The 13,130-nt window shown below is 43.3% G+C and overlaps 1 protein-coding gene across 1 annotated transcript in view; it reads left to right on the top strand.

Moving 5' to 3' along the window:
* Positions 1–13,130, top strand: part of MKS1 (MKS transition zone complex subunit 1) — a 38,180-nt gene that overhangs the window by 10,565 nt on the left and 14,485 nt on the right. The window lies entirely within an intron of this gene.

The following is a 13,130-nucleotide window of genomic DNA, read 5'->3' as shown; positions in this document are numbered from 1 at the left end:
TCCGAAGAAGGAAACAGCAAGGATCCAAGAAAACAAAATTTCATGAAAGTTAATTTTACAAGCAGACAATTTAAAACATAAGCCTCTTTATAAAATTACACATTAGGTTGAAAATCTCTGGAGTACTGTCAGGAATTCATCAACCCAAAACCAAATCCTTGTGTTTACCTTCCAAAAAGTGATACCCCCTTTCTCCAGCTGACGGATTGTAGGTAAAAGCTGCTCTCTTGTGATGAATGCAGACAAATGAGCTGGGCGTTTCAGAAAGAGGCAGCTGGCCCAGAAAGGTGAGTGAGGGGCTTCAGGATTGTCTTGTTTTCCTTGAGAGACATTTCCATTCCTCAGTCAAGCATTGCTTTTCTTTTACCATTCCCTACATTTTGGAGCAAGCTTCTCAAGGCTCTCCCTTCCAGGTTAATGAAGTTGTGTCTTTATATGGATCTTGAGCTAGCTGGTTCTGAATGATTTCAAGAGGGAACTTAATTCTGGAAGATCCTATATGGGATAATACTGCTTTCTTATGTGCAATGTATAGTGAGATACTGGAGTCAGGGTAACAGCCAAAGGCAGGTCTAACTGTCTCTTGGTCTCAATCATGTTATGATAAGATATAGTATGTCCTAGGTTTATCCTTTTCTGTAATGGGCAGGGATGTGTCAGCGCCAGATCGGTATAGTTTTTCCTTTGTTTTGAGCATAAAACATACCTCGAAGCCATCACAGTGGACCTGTAATTGTCCTATGGATAACTTGTATTTTCAGAGCTTTGCTGACATGTGTTGGCATGTGTTAGTGGACTTATCTCAATCTAGTTAAATATGTTTCGTACAGTTAGATGTCTCCCCATTAGGAAATGACAAATTAGCCTGAGAAGTGGAGACTGGAAGACAGAAAGTCCAGTAAGCAACTAAAACAGCCAATAGCTTCTCATCTATCAGCACAGAGATTTCAAGAAATGTTAGTAATAACAACAGTAGCAGCAGCAGGAAGTACCCAATGAAAATATAGTCCAACCCTGGCACATGGCAACACACACACACACACACACACAAACACACACACACACACACAAACACACACACACACACATTCACTTTCTAGGAATTCACAGTTTATAAATGAAGCTTACCTTGGGCATGGTTGGTTTTCTTCTATGCCCTTCCAGAAGTAGAATTCTGCATACTGCACATGCAACCTTTGGCTGATCAATGGGACACTCACGGTCAGTGACAAAGTGATCAGTCTGTTTCTATGAGGTGATCGTAGCTCTCACACTGGGCCACGGCCTGCCAACCATCCCCACCATTTCAGGCGCCATCTTCCTTGGAAGCCTCGCCAGTGCCTTCCTCATCTGTCTGTTTGACATTCCAACTCCCACGGACTTGGCTGTCATTCATAACTTGACAGGTTTTTCTTTTTTCTTTCCTGGCTAAAATGTATTTCCTCTTGTTCATTTCCTAGAACACCAAACAAATAGACTTCTTGTCCCCACCATGGCTCCATATGCCAATGTTTATTCTTTCTGGGACTCATCCATTTGCTCTATCCCAGAGAAGGGAGGAACCCAGGTGCTCTGACATAAGCCATCCAGGCCTCCAGAGGGGTGTTGGAGATGACAACTTTTCTGTGAATGGCGACCCTGGGAACACAGGCCCGTGGGAAGGATGGGAACATTGCCAGGCAGCCCCCTTCAGACTGAGGAGGGATTTGTGGAAGAGAAAAATGTCTGGGAGGCGTATGTGTCTCCCTCAACAGACAGAAAAAGGCTCTGTTGTCTTCTCTAAGTATTTTTTAGGGGGAGGAGTGACTGGATGTTTGGCAGCTTCTGAGACTGGCATAACACCAGGCCTAGTATCAATGAGTTTTTTCAATTAGCCACAGAATGCTGGGAACTGAAGGGCTGGGTCTTGTTCAGGGCCTCCCCAGGAACCCCCTGGTGGAGTGGGCAGAGGGAATTCCCAAGAACCACTCTGGTGGAGTGAGCAGAATTCTGTCCCTTCCTTCTCTTCATTAATCAAAAATCCTTTTTTCAATCAAGGCCATTCTTCCGTTTCCCATCAGTGTTCTGTATCTTCTTTTCTTTTATCTCCCTCTTAGATATTCACTGAACACCTACTACTATGTGCTTCCTGCTTTTACCTTTTCTTACTCCCAGTCCTTTTTCTTCCCAATTAGCTTGCAAATGATGAAATTTGATAAGTTACCCCATGTGAAAAAGGTGCCAGATCTTTCCTGTCTTGTCAGGGTAATGTAGGGACAGGGCTGGGAAAAGTGACAGATCTCAGAGCTCAGTCAAGATAATCTGACCCAAAAGAAATCCAGAAATGGTCAGAGTCGAGATGGAAGATAGCCAACTATCATATAAGTCACAAATAAACCCAGGATTTTAAGGATTTTATTATTGAGGAGTCTGATGGATATATTTTGTGGTAAATCCACAGAGAAAACATCATTCCAATATTGTCCTCTGTTGCTCAAGAAAGCACAAATGGCCCAGCTGGTGTGGTTCAATGGTTAAGCATCGACCAGGAGGCCACAGTTCTATTCCCGGTCAGGGCACTTGCCCGGGTTGTAGACTTAATCCCCAGTGAGAGGCGTGCAGGAGGCAGCTGATCAGTGATTCTCATCATTGATGTTTCTAATTCCCTCTCCCTTCCTCTTTGAAATCAATTTAAAAAAAAGAAAGTATACCTGTGCACATGCATGCACACAGATAAAATACCAAGCAATAAGTGAAAATGCAAGGAGGTTAGCTAGATTAGGATTCAGAAAGCCAGGTTCTAGTCTGAGCTTGCTACTCACTGGCCATGTGACCTTGAGGAAGTCACACTTCATTTGCAGACCTCAACTTTCTTATCAGTAAAAATAAGTGGGGCCACTAAGTAATTGTGGGGTTCCCTTAAGATAGATCTGCGGTTTGGGATTATGTTGTGAACCATCAGACCTAGGTCTTAGTACCAGTCTGCTTCTGCCCTGTTGTACAATCTTGTACAAGTCACATATCCTTGGTTCTCTTTACATAAAAAGGGAATCAGAATCCTATGATATTCACTTTTAGGACCAGCAGGGATGGGGCTTTCTTTAGTCTTGAGGGACAACCAAAATAAAAGAATGAGAGGAATCTTGTTGAGAGAGGGGAAGAAAAATTCTGCTGAGAATGTGATTATTCTCTCAGTCACTCTGGTTGGAAACCAGAGAGTCATCTTGGGTGCCTTTACTCTTCTTTTTTCTCTTCTTCCTTCCTCCCATCTCACATCTCAAACACCAATTCCTATCAATTTGTCCTTCATAAATCTTGTGCATCTGTCACTTCCTTGCCTTCCCACATAGTTGTCTGCCCTAAATCATCTCAGTTTTGCTCCAGTGCCACACCCTTCTCACTGGTCTCCCTGCCACCACCTCTCCCTACCCCATGTCTCCTCTACACTGAAGTTTCCACTGTGCTCCCCACTACCCACAGGACAAAATCTCAAGTTTTAGCCAAGGTTTTATCCTGCCTCCCCTCCTATGTCTTCCATCACACATCAGTCCTCTACCCCAGCTCTTCATTCCAGCCAAATGAGCCTACTCTTCCCCCAGCACTGCTTCTGTGCCTTTCCCTCTGCCATCCCCACACCTGGCTTGCTCTGTCTCTTCTTGTCCAAGTCCAATGTTTAGCTCAAGCCATAGCTCCTCCATGAAGCCTTTCTACCTGTCAAGCCCTAGAAAGCATTGTACACTGGTTTTCTTTTCCTCTTCTTTGCTTTTCTTGTTTATTATCTCTTTATGCATCTTTCCTGTTGCCCAAATTAGGTCATCAATTCCTTAAGAGCTCTAAATTATATTGAGCAATCAATAATATTTGTTTTGATGGTAAAGATGATGACACTGGTGTAAAATTTACCTTGGCTTAATTTAGTTATTCAAATCCAAGTTCTTTTTTTTTTTTAAATATATTTTATTGATTTTTTACAGAGAGGAAGGGAGAGAGGCAGAGAGTTAGAAACATCGATAAGAGAGAAACACCGATCAGCTGCCTCCTGCACATCTCCCACTGGGGATGTGCCCGCAACCCAGGCACATGCCCTTGACCAGAATCGAACCCGGGACCTTTCAGTCCGCAGGCCGAGGCTCTATCCACTGAGCCAAACCGGTTTCGGCTCAAATCCAAGTTCTTGACTGTCAGTTCTCAAGCTGTTTCTGGAAACCATACCCTAACCCAGTGATGGCGAACCTATGAGACGCGTGTCAGAGGTGACACGCGAACTCATTTTTTTGGTTGATTTTTCTTTGTTAAATGGCACTTAAATATATAAAATAAATATCAAAAATGTAAGTCTTTGTTTTACTATGGTTGCAAATATTAAAAAAAATTTTTCTATATATGACACGGCACCAGAGTTAAGTTAGGGTTTTTCAAAATGCTGACACGCTGAGTTCAAAAGGTTCACCATCACTGCCCTAACCTGACTACAATACTGTGTTTAAAGTGTAGCTAGAGTTTCTGGATTATTCTCTTCTCTCTTCCATTTTCCCCAACATCAGAGCCTTACTGCCCATTCTAAGCTGCACAGAAACAGCGACAGTCAAGAGATTATGAAGAACATCTGAGTCTTGGTCCCTTTAACAGTTGGGAGAAACAGCAGCTTAAACCACCTTTGAACCTTAAGGTGGAACTTCAACACCTGTTTCCCAGATGGCTAAAGAATCTTTCAGAAGCAACAGAACCCATATGCCCCAGGCTCATGAAGTTCTATCATTCGGTCTCTGTGGTGGAAGGAGGCTGAAGTCCTGAATGGATGTCCCTGAGGAGGCACCCCACTCCCCGGCTGACTCTCCCAGCACTAATGGGTGGTGTCCATTGGGTGCCAGGGTGTGTCCTCTGGGATTTACTGTAAATGGCTGAGTTCTCACTACTTCTTCCTGGGTTTCCACCCAGGATGATTTGGGGGTGTGCACGAATAACATGCTCTGGAAGATTGTGGTGGAGGCTGGAATAGGGTGAGGCATACTTTGTGGTGATAGAATCCCTTCCACTCAGGTGGGAACCTGGGGAGGGCTCATTGGTTATGTGCCTGTCTCTCTTCTCACAATGCTAAGAAGGGGACAGTGGCCATGGGAGAGGAATGAAAAATATCCTTACCATCCTGCTCTTTCGTTCTTCTCTTAAGAAATGCAAGCTTTGCAAAATGCTGTAGACTGTCCTTCTGCAAACAACAGGGAGTGGGCAATGCTTTTTTATACATTGTCTCTGACACACCTCTAGCAGGGGTACCTGTACCTCTGACCAGAAACCCCTGAAGAAAAATACAGTTTCTTTGATAGCTCACACTTTTTAAAATAAAGTTTTCATTTCAGAACAGTCTTAGATTTACAGAATTATTGGGAAAATGGTATAGAGTGCCCGCATACCCACACCTAGTTTCCACGATTATTATCACTGTCATCTGATCACTAGGGTACATTTCTCACAAACAATGAACCAACATTGTTACATTATTATCAACTAAACGTTCGCGATCTCACGTTTTAACTAAAAAAAGTCACCCTTTTGTGTCTTACTGCAGAACTTATCTGCATTTGTTTTTATACACAATTTTTAAGTTGACTTCACATCCAGCTAAAATGGACACCCCGAGGAATGCGGGCCACACTGCGCCTGCGCTCTGTTCTCTGGGCTACTCGGCTCCCAGGGGTGTCCAGGCAGCTCCCTCGGCATGAGTCTAGGACAGTGAGCCCAGAGCAGGGTCGGAAGATCTCACTGGGTCCTGACAGCCCGGTCCAGAGGCTGTGCAACCCCCGACAATCACTCGTCTCGGAGGCCCAGCTTCCTCCTCTGGCAGAAGGAACACAGCGCCCGCCTGTCGGGCAGCTGCTGTGAGGGCCACCCGAGACCACGCAGCAGACGCGGAGAGCGTGGCGCACGTGTAACATGATTGTCGGGCTGAGTTCTCAGTCACGGGAGGGAGCAGCTGCTTCGGCAGGACCTTGTTCTTGAGACATTGTGCTTTGGCCTCGTCTGAATCTCTAGGTACAACTCCGAGGAGGTAAAACATGGGAGCAAAGAAAGAAAACTGCTTCAATCGCAAGTCCTCGTTGCTGGCTTGCATTTCACAGACTGGAGGAGGAGGAGGAATTTTCCCCTGAATCCCAGCCCAGTGCCCGGGGCACTGCTACTCCTGATAGACTGAGTTTAGTACAATTCAGATAATGATGTATTGCGTCATTGCTTGGGTTATCCGAGGATACAAAAGTAAATTGAATCTGGTTCTTTTAGGCTCACTGGTTAGTGGGGAAGAAAGATATAAGAAGATGATTGTTCATTTCTTGAGCAAGTGCCTACCATGTGCTGGGCACATAAGTTCTGGGGATGCCTTGGGACTCAAGACAGACATTATTTCTGCCTTCATGGAGTTAGAGTAGACAATTTTTTTTAAGTCACACTGTTTTAAAAAGATATATTTTATTGATTTTTTACAGAGAGGAAGGGAGAGGGATAGAAAGTTAGAAACATCGATGAGAGAGAAATATCTATCAGCTGCCTCCTGCACACTCCCTACTGGATATGTGCCCGCAACCAAAGTACATGCCCTTGACCGGAATCAAACCTGGGACCCTTGAGTCCGCAGGCCGACGCTCTATCCACTGAGCCAAACCGGTTAGGGCTAAGTCACACTTTTAATGGTATAACTACAAACTGTAAGAATGCCAGGAAATAGGGTACATATGACCTGAGGTCATAAGGCAAGGGTGGTTGAGGCTGTTCTGAGCAAGAGGTGTTTGAGAGTGTATGAAGGACAGTGAGCTCAAGCAGGGGTTGTAGGGAGGGAAGGGAGAATATTAGGCAGAAAGGACACACTGTGCTTATGTTGACAGAGAACACCCTGTGTGTTGAGATAACACTGGAGGGATGAGAATGTGGTCAGATTGCCCAGATTTAGCCTGCCTCTACACCTGCCTGTTTTCTTTCCCCTGGCCTGTGACCACCTGCCAGGACAACTGTCAGGGCACATCTTACAGGCATTCCCTAATGCTTCCTTCTTTCCAGGCCACCAGCTATAACCCATCATGGTCCTCACTAGATTTTATATCTTTACCAACTCAACAAGCCCTTCTCCTAACCCTTGCAGGGAGTGGAAGTCCAGCCCCTTCTTCCAGCCCCAAGTTCTAGGACCAGGGTCCTGCCAGTCTCCATGAATCCTTCCCTATGTGGCTCTGTCACAAGAGAGGAGACTGAAGATGGGTAGGTAGGAAAACAGGAATTGCTCAAACCATTCTGTGATTCTGCATCTGGAGCAAGAGATGATGGTTCTCACAAGCTCAATTTGGATTACTCCTGTTGGTGGGATTTTATTTATTTATTTTGCCCTCACCCGAGGATATTTTCCCATTGATTTTTAGAGTGGAGGAGAAAGGGAAAGACAGGGAGAAATGTTGATGTGAAAGAAATATATTGATTGATTGCCTCCTGCACGAGTCCCAACCAGGGCTGGGGCTGGGAAAGAGCCTGCAACCGAGGTACATACTCTTGACCAGAATCGAACCTGGGATTCTTCGATGTACAGGCTGATGCTCTATCCACTGATCCAAAATGGCTAGGGCAAGGGATATTTTCCATGTGTCACACAACCCTAGATGGTCTTGTTATTTTTGTCTTTTGAAATATTCTCCAAGGAACCTAATGTAGAAGTTCCTCTTTTTGATGGAGCTCAATAAATCATTAACCAAGCTGTTTGAGAACACAATGGAAGTCTGTTCTGCAAAAGGATAGACGATGCCAACTTCTCAGGAAAGGGAGTGAGTGTAGGTCTGGACTCCTCCATAGCAGGGGAGTGTTTTGACCCTGTGCTATTTACAATGTAAATACAATGGGAGAATCACGGCCAACCTGGCTCTGCTCCATCCTGGTTTATATTTGTCAGATTCTTCAGAAAAGGAAGCTCCGAGTTTGAAATAAATTTAGGAAGCCTCTGACTCTGGGTCTCAAACCACAGAATCAGTGGAAAGCTTATTAAAAATACAGGTTTCCAGGCCCTGCTTCTCAAGTAAGAATTCAAATCTCTGGCATTGGAGAATCTAAATAAATCTCCTGGGTGAGTCTGACCTGCAGGCAGTTTGGGAAAGTACCAACCTAGTGGAACTTTCTATCCACCGTAGGATTGCCCACGACATCCTTTCTACTTCAAGTTTCCTCTGGAGGCAAGATGGCACACAACCACATTCAGAGGAAAGCAGAGAGTTTCAGAGAAGAGAAACAATATCTTTCCCAGAAATCCTGGCAACGCTTCTCTCACTGGCCTAAATTGGATCACGTGCCTGTTCTTTAATTGGCAAAGAGGTTTTAAGCCTCATCACATTATTGCCTTAGAAAGGTTACTTTGGTTTCAGTATGGAGAAGAGTTGAATGGAAACAAGACTGGATAAAGAGAGGTCAGGTAGGAACCTGTTGAAATCATCTAGGCAAGAACTCATGGTACCCTGGAACAAAGTAGTGATTGGTGGTCCTTGGAGAGCTGGGAGAAGATTCCACAGATGTTCATGTGGTTGATTAACCTAATAGAGATCTTAACTCTATTTTCTTCTATTGAAAGAATAGAAATACTTTTCCCTCAACTCTACCTCAAGAGAGCAATTAAAGCATTGCATCCTGGAGGGCTGGAATTTCCCTGCCTCCTGGGAAATTAATAAGTCTTTGTTTTAAACAAACAAATAAACAATAAACCAACCAATCGACCAACCACCACCACCACTGCCAACAACAACATAATTGACAGACAAACCTAGCTCATAAATGTTAGGAAGCTCCATTAAGGTATTGTGGGGAGGCGGGACAGTAGAGAGAAGAGTAGTTGGATTCTTGAAGCCTGAGGGGATGGAGTGTTATAGGTTAACTCAGCGAGATAGACCACCGACTCAGAATTTAAATTTAAGAGCCTTTATTAAGCTGGCCAGCTGACTACAGTGCGTCCCTCTCCTCAGGGAGAGCCTCGCCGCTGAAGTCCCAACCGAGGGTACAGCAAAGCCTTTTATCTGCAACACTACAAAGTATTTTTAAAAAAAGAAAAAAAAACAAATTGCAAAGCGGTTCATTAGCCGTTCCTGGTAGTGGCAGGGTAAAAAGTTCACATAAAGTTTACAAGTACAAATGGAAGGAAACCTGGCTGGGTTTAATCATAACACATTGCTTTTCTAGCAAAATAATTAGCAATTTTTCTCTGCCATGGTCCCCACCCCTCAGCCCACTCAATAATTCTTCTCTGCCAGGCCCCTGCCCCTAGCACAGGAGGAATTAGTAATTCCTTGGAAATACAGGGAACTTCAGCTCCCATTCAGCATACCTAGATGGAGCAGGACCTCTCTGGGGCTGATCCCTAAATCTGTGGCCTGAGGGGACCGAGTCAGTCACAAGGAAGATGGACACGATGAGGAGACAGCAGCTTGCTCAGCTGGAAGCTTGAGCCATGACTTTCCCAGCAATGGCCACGATGGAGTGAAGGCCTTTTTCCAGAGCACAGGGAGGGGACTCCACTCTGAGTCCAGAGAGTGAAAAGGGCTACCAATAATGACTGACATCTCATCAGCTTTGCTCAGTGGAAGCTTGCAGTCAGATTTAATTTAACAATATATATTATTGTAATTATTCATTATATAATTATACGCATTGGCTATTTTCTATGCCTCAAATGTTCATTCTCTAGATATCCACATGGCTTGTTCCATCACCATCTTCAGGTATTTGCTTAAATATCATAGTTTCACTTAGTGTTTTCCTGATTTCCCTTTTTAAACATTTCAAAGTCTTCTCCTCTTGACAATACTGATCATCCTTCCTTGCTTTATTTGTCTTCATGGAACTGACCACCATGTATTGTACTCTGTATTAGTTTTTTATTTGTTTACTGAATATCTATCCACCCCTACCATAATGTAAATTCCATGAGATCAGAGATTGTATATCCCCAGGACTTACCACAATGCCTGCCCCACATAGAAGATGAGCAATAAATATTCATTAAATGAATGAATTAATTAAAAATTGTAAGACAAATAGACTTAGAGACATAGAAGCATAGAACGACTGTGGAACCTCAGAAGGAAGGCAGGGGAGGGTGGGTGAGTGGTAAGTGATCAACCAAAATAGTTGTATGCATATATATATATATATATGGACACAAACAATAGGGTGGTGAAGGCCTGGGGCGGGAGGGGGGCGGGGGGGGGGGGCGCGGAGGTGGGCTAGAAGGGGCCACTCGGGGGGGAAAAGGGGACATATGTAATACTTTCAATAATAAAGCTTTAAAAATTTAAAAAATAATAAATTATGGGACAAACTCATAACTATCAACATTTAGGGGCTCAGATAGGAATGCTGAGAATCCTTACTTAAAATAATTTGAATTACCACCTAATGTCAACCCCAATAGCTAAAGCCAAATGATTCTTTTGAGACAATAGCCAAAAATTTAATTCAAAATTAAATTGTGTAGATGAATATAAACTTTCAAAAGGTCATTTCTGGTTTGGGAAAATTCAGTGAACTTTAATGAGATTAAACTTGAAGAATCCTACAGTTGGCAGAAAATTCTGTCACTTATTAGGATTTATTGAAGAGATTGATTTCTTTGTATTTCCAGTAGAATGCCAAGAAAGGGAAGGGCATTGACTGTGACTTTTAAAGTTCCTGTATTTCTTTTTATTTATTTATTGTTTAAAGTATTACATATGTCTCCTTTTTCCCTGATTGAGCCCCCCTCCCCCAAGTTCCTGTATTTCTAAAAATAGAAATGCTTTCTTGGAGGGTGAGGCGTCATAGAAGCCAATGTCATCAGAGTCCTATTTAGAACACTCCTATTGCTCTAAGTCTTGACATGTCACTGAAGATCTAGGCTAACTGTTGGGACACACTGTAAGGGAAAGGGGTTTCCCAAGATAAAGGCTGAGCACGCTTCCTGGGGAAAGGCAATTGAAATCTGGCTTTGACATAAATGAACTTTAGAGGTGGAGCTTCTGGGTCCTGCTGACCTGTCTTGCTCTCTTACTGATTTGGATAGTGTCAGTTCCAGTAATACCCACGTGGTCTCACCTGTTCTACCTGTTGGCACACTACCTGGAAGGGGCTGGGAAAAGGTAGAGATGCTCACACTCTTGGTGCCCTGAGTAAGTTGGCCTGGGTTTAGCCTACTCCCATATCAGTGTTTCCTCAGATCACCTTTGCAAAACGTACCTGTAGCAGAAGCTGTTGGTGCCCTGCTCAGGTCCTCCTGACCAGCTGCTGAACACCGTGGCTGTTAACAGCTCATACCTGCACCATCTCAGGATTCTCCTTGGCTGGGAGCTCCCTAGCCTAGAAATGCCTAATAGACTCCATATGCTTCTTTCAGGGAATCAGTCAACTCTTGATTGCTTCATCATAGAGAATGGTATTTAGAAGCCAAGATCTGGACACTGGGAGTGCTTATTTCTATCAGGGAGTGATTGCTCTAGCCTGGGGAGGTGGGGGTGGGGGAATGGGGATGTGGGGAGATGAGAGGGTGGGGGAGGGAAACTTTCTTCTGCCAAGGGCCTTTTGGATATTTATAACATCATTCGCAGGCCATACAAAATTATCAACTTAAAAATCAGCCTGCTATATTTGCTCAAGCATTTAATTAACTCACCTCTAATGCCTTGGCAGGGCCAGACCAAATGATTTCTCAGGTCTTATACGGCCCGAGGGCCAGACATCCCCCACCCCTGTTCTAGACTGTCTCAAAGGACGTAATTAGGAACTATATGTATGGATACCAACTCATGCATATGTACACACATAACTATATTCATTTCTGACCGTGTCTTTATATATAACCATGAGTTTTTACTCCTTACTCCAACTACAATCTACATCAGAGGTCCTCGAACTTTTTAAACAGGGGGCCAGTTCACTGTCCCTCAGACATTCCACACATGCGCACTGCGGGCCCGGGACCAGTCGGCTGCTAAGCAGGACAGGCAGCAGCGGCAAAAACACCCGGCGGGCCGGATAAATGTTTTCGGCGGGCCGCATGTGGCCTGTGGGCCGTAGTTTGAGGACGCCTGATCTACATAGTTCATTCTTGCCTTTACCCCTTTTCTTATTTATAATTTCTTTCTCAGACAGTAAAAAATATGGCTCTTTTTACTTACAATATATTTACTTATTTTTTCAACCTTAGTGTGTGTGTATATATATATATATATATATATGTAGTTTTCAAAATTGCTGAACCATACCCCTCTGAGAAACAAATTTACCAACTAGAGTACAGCATTTATGGATAAGTCTTTTTATCTTTAGCCTTCAGTTTCCAGGCAAAACACTGTTTCCCAAAGTTAAATAAGGGTGGCTCCTTTCTTTCTCACTCCCTTCAGTGTGATTATGTGAATCATTTGTACCAAAGATTCCTTTGTAATAGACTATATTCCATTTTAGGTACCTTTCAAAACTTGGTAAATAGTTTACAATTTACATACTGTAAAATCACTCATCATGACAGACAGTTCTATAGGTTTTGATAATGCAATGAGTTGTGTACCACCACATTTCCATATCGAACACTTGCATTATCTCCCAAATTACCTGATCCTTTGTAGTCAAACCCTCTTCCAAGCTCAACCCCAGGCAACCTCTATAGTTTTTCTTTTTTCTAGAATGTCATATAAAAGAAACTACACAGGATATAGCCTTTTGTGTCCAGCTTCTTTCACTTAGCATAATAATTTTGGGGATTCATCCATTTGATGTATCAGTAGTTACTTTATTTTTATTGTGGAGTAGTATTCCATTGTATAGATTTTATACAATTTGTTTAAGTATTTACATGTTGGTAGACATCTGGACTGTTTCCCATTTTTGCTATTGTGAATAAACTCGTTATGCACATTCATATATAGGTGTTTGTGTGGATATATGTTATCATTGCTTTTGAGTAAATAATTAGGAGTGGGATTGCTGGATCACAACTTTAACAGGCAAATGTTTCACTTTGTGATATTCTCCTTTTTCTTCTGCTTTCCTAAAGTCTAGTAGTGAGGAGAGCCCAAGTAGGTTATAAAGTGCCAATTAGGAAGGGGAAAGGGAGAGTGGCGGGCTGTTCTGATGTGGCTCAGATGGGGCTGGTTTAGGAAAGAAAAAAT

This window comes from Myotis yumanensis, unplaced genomic scaffold, assembly GCF_028538775.1.
Source record: "Myotis yumanensis isolate MYYU_CA2020_CCGP unplaced genomic scaffold, mMyoYum1.0.hap1 SCAF_16, whole genome shotgun sequence".
Lineage (NCBI taxonomy): Eukaryota > Metazoa > Chordata > Mammalia > Chiroptera > Vespertilionidae > Myotis > Myotis yumanensis.
Note: the sequence above shows the minus strand (reverse complement) of the source record. Positions and strands in the feature narration are given on the sequence as shown.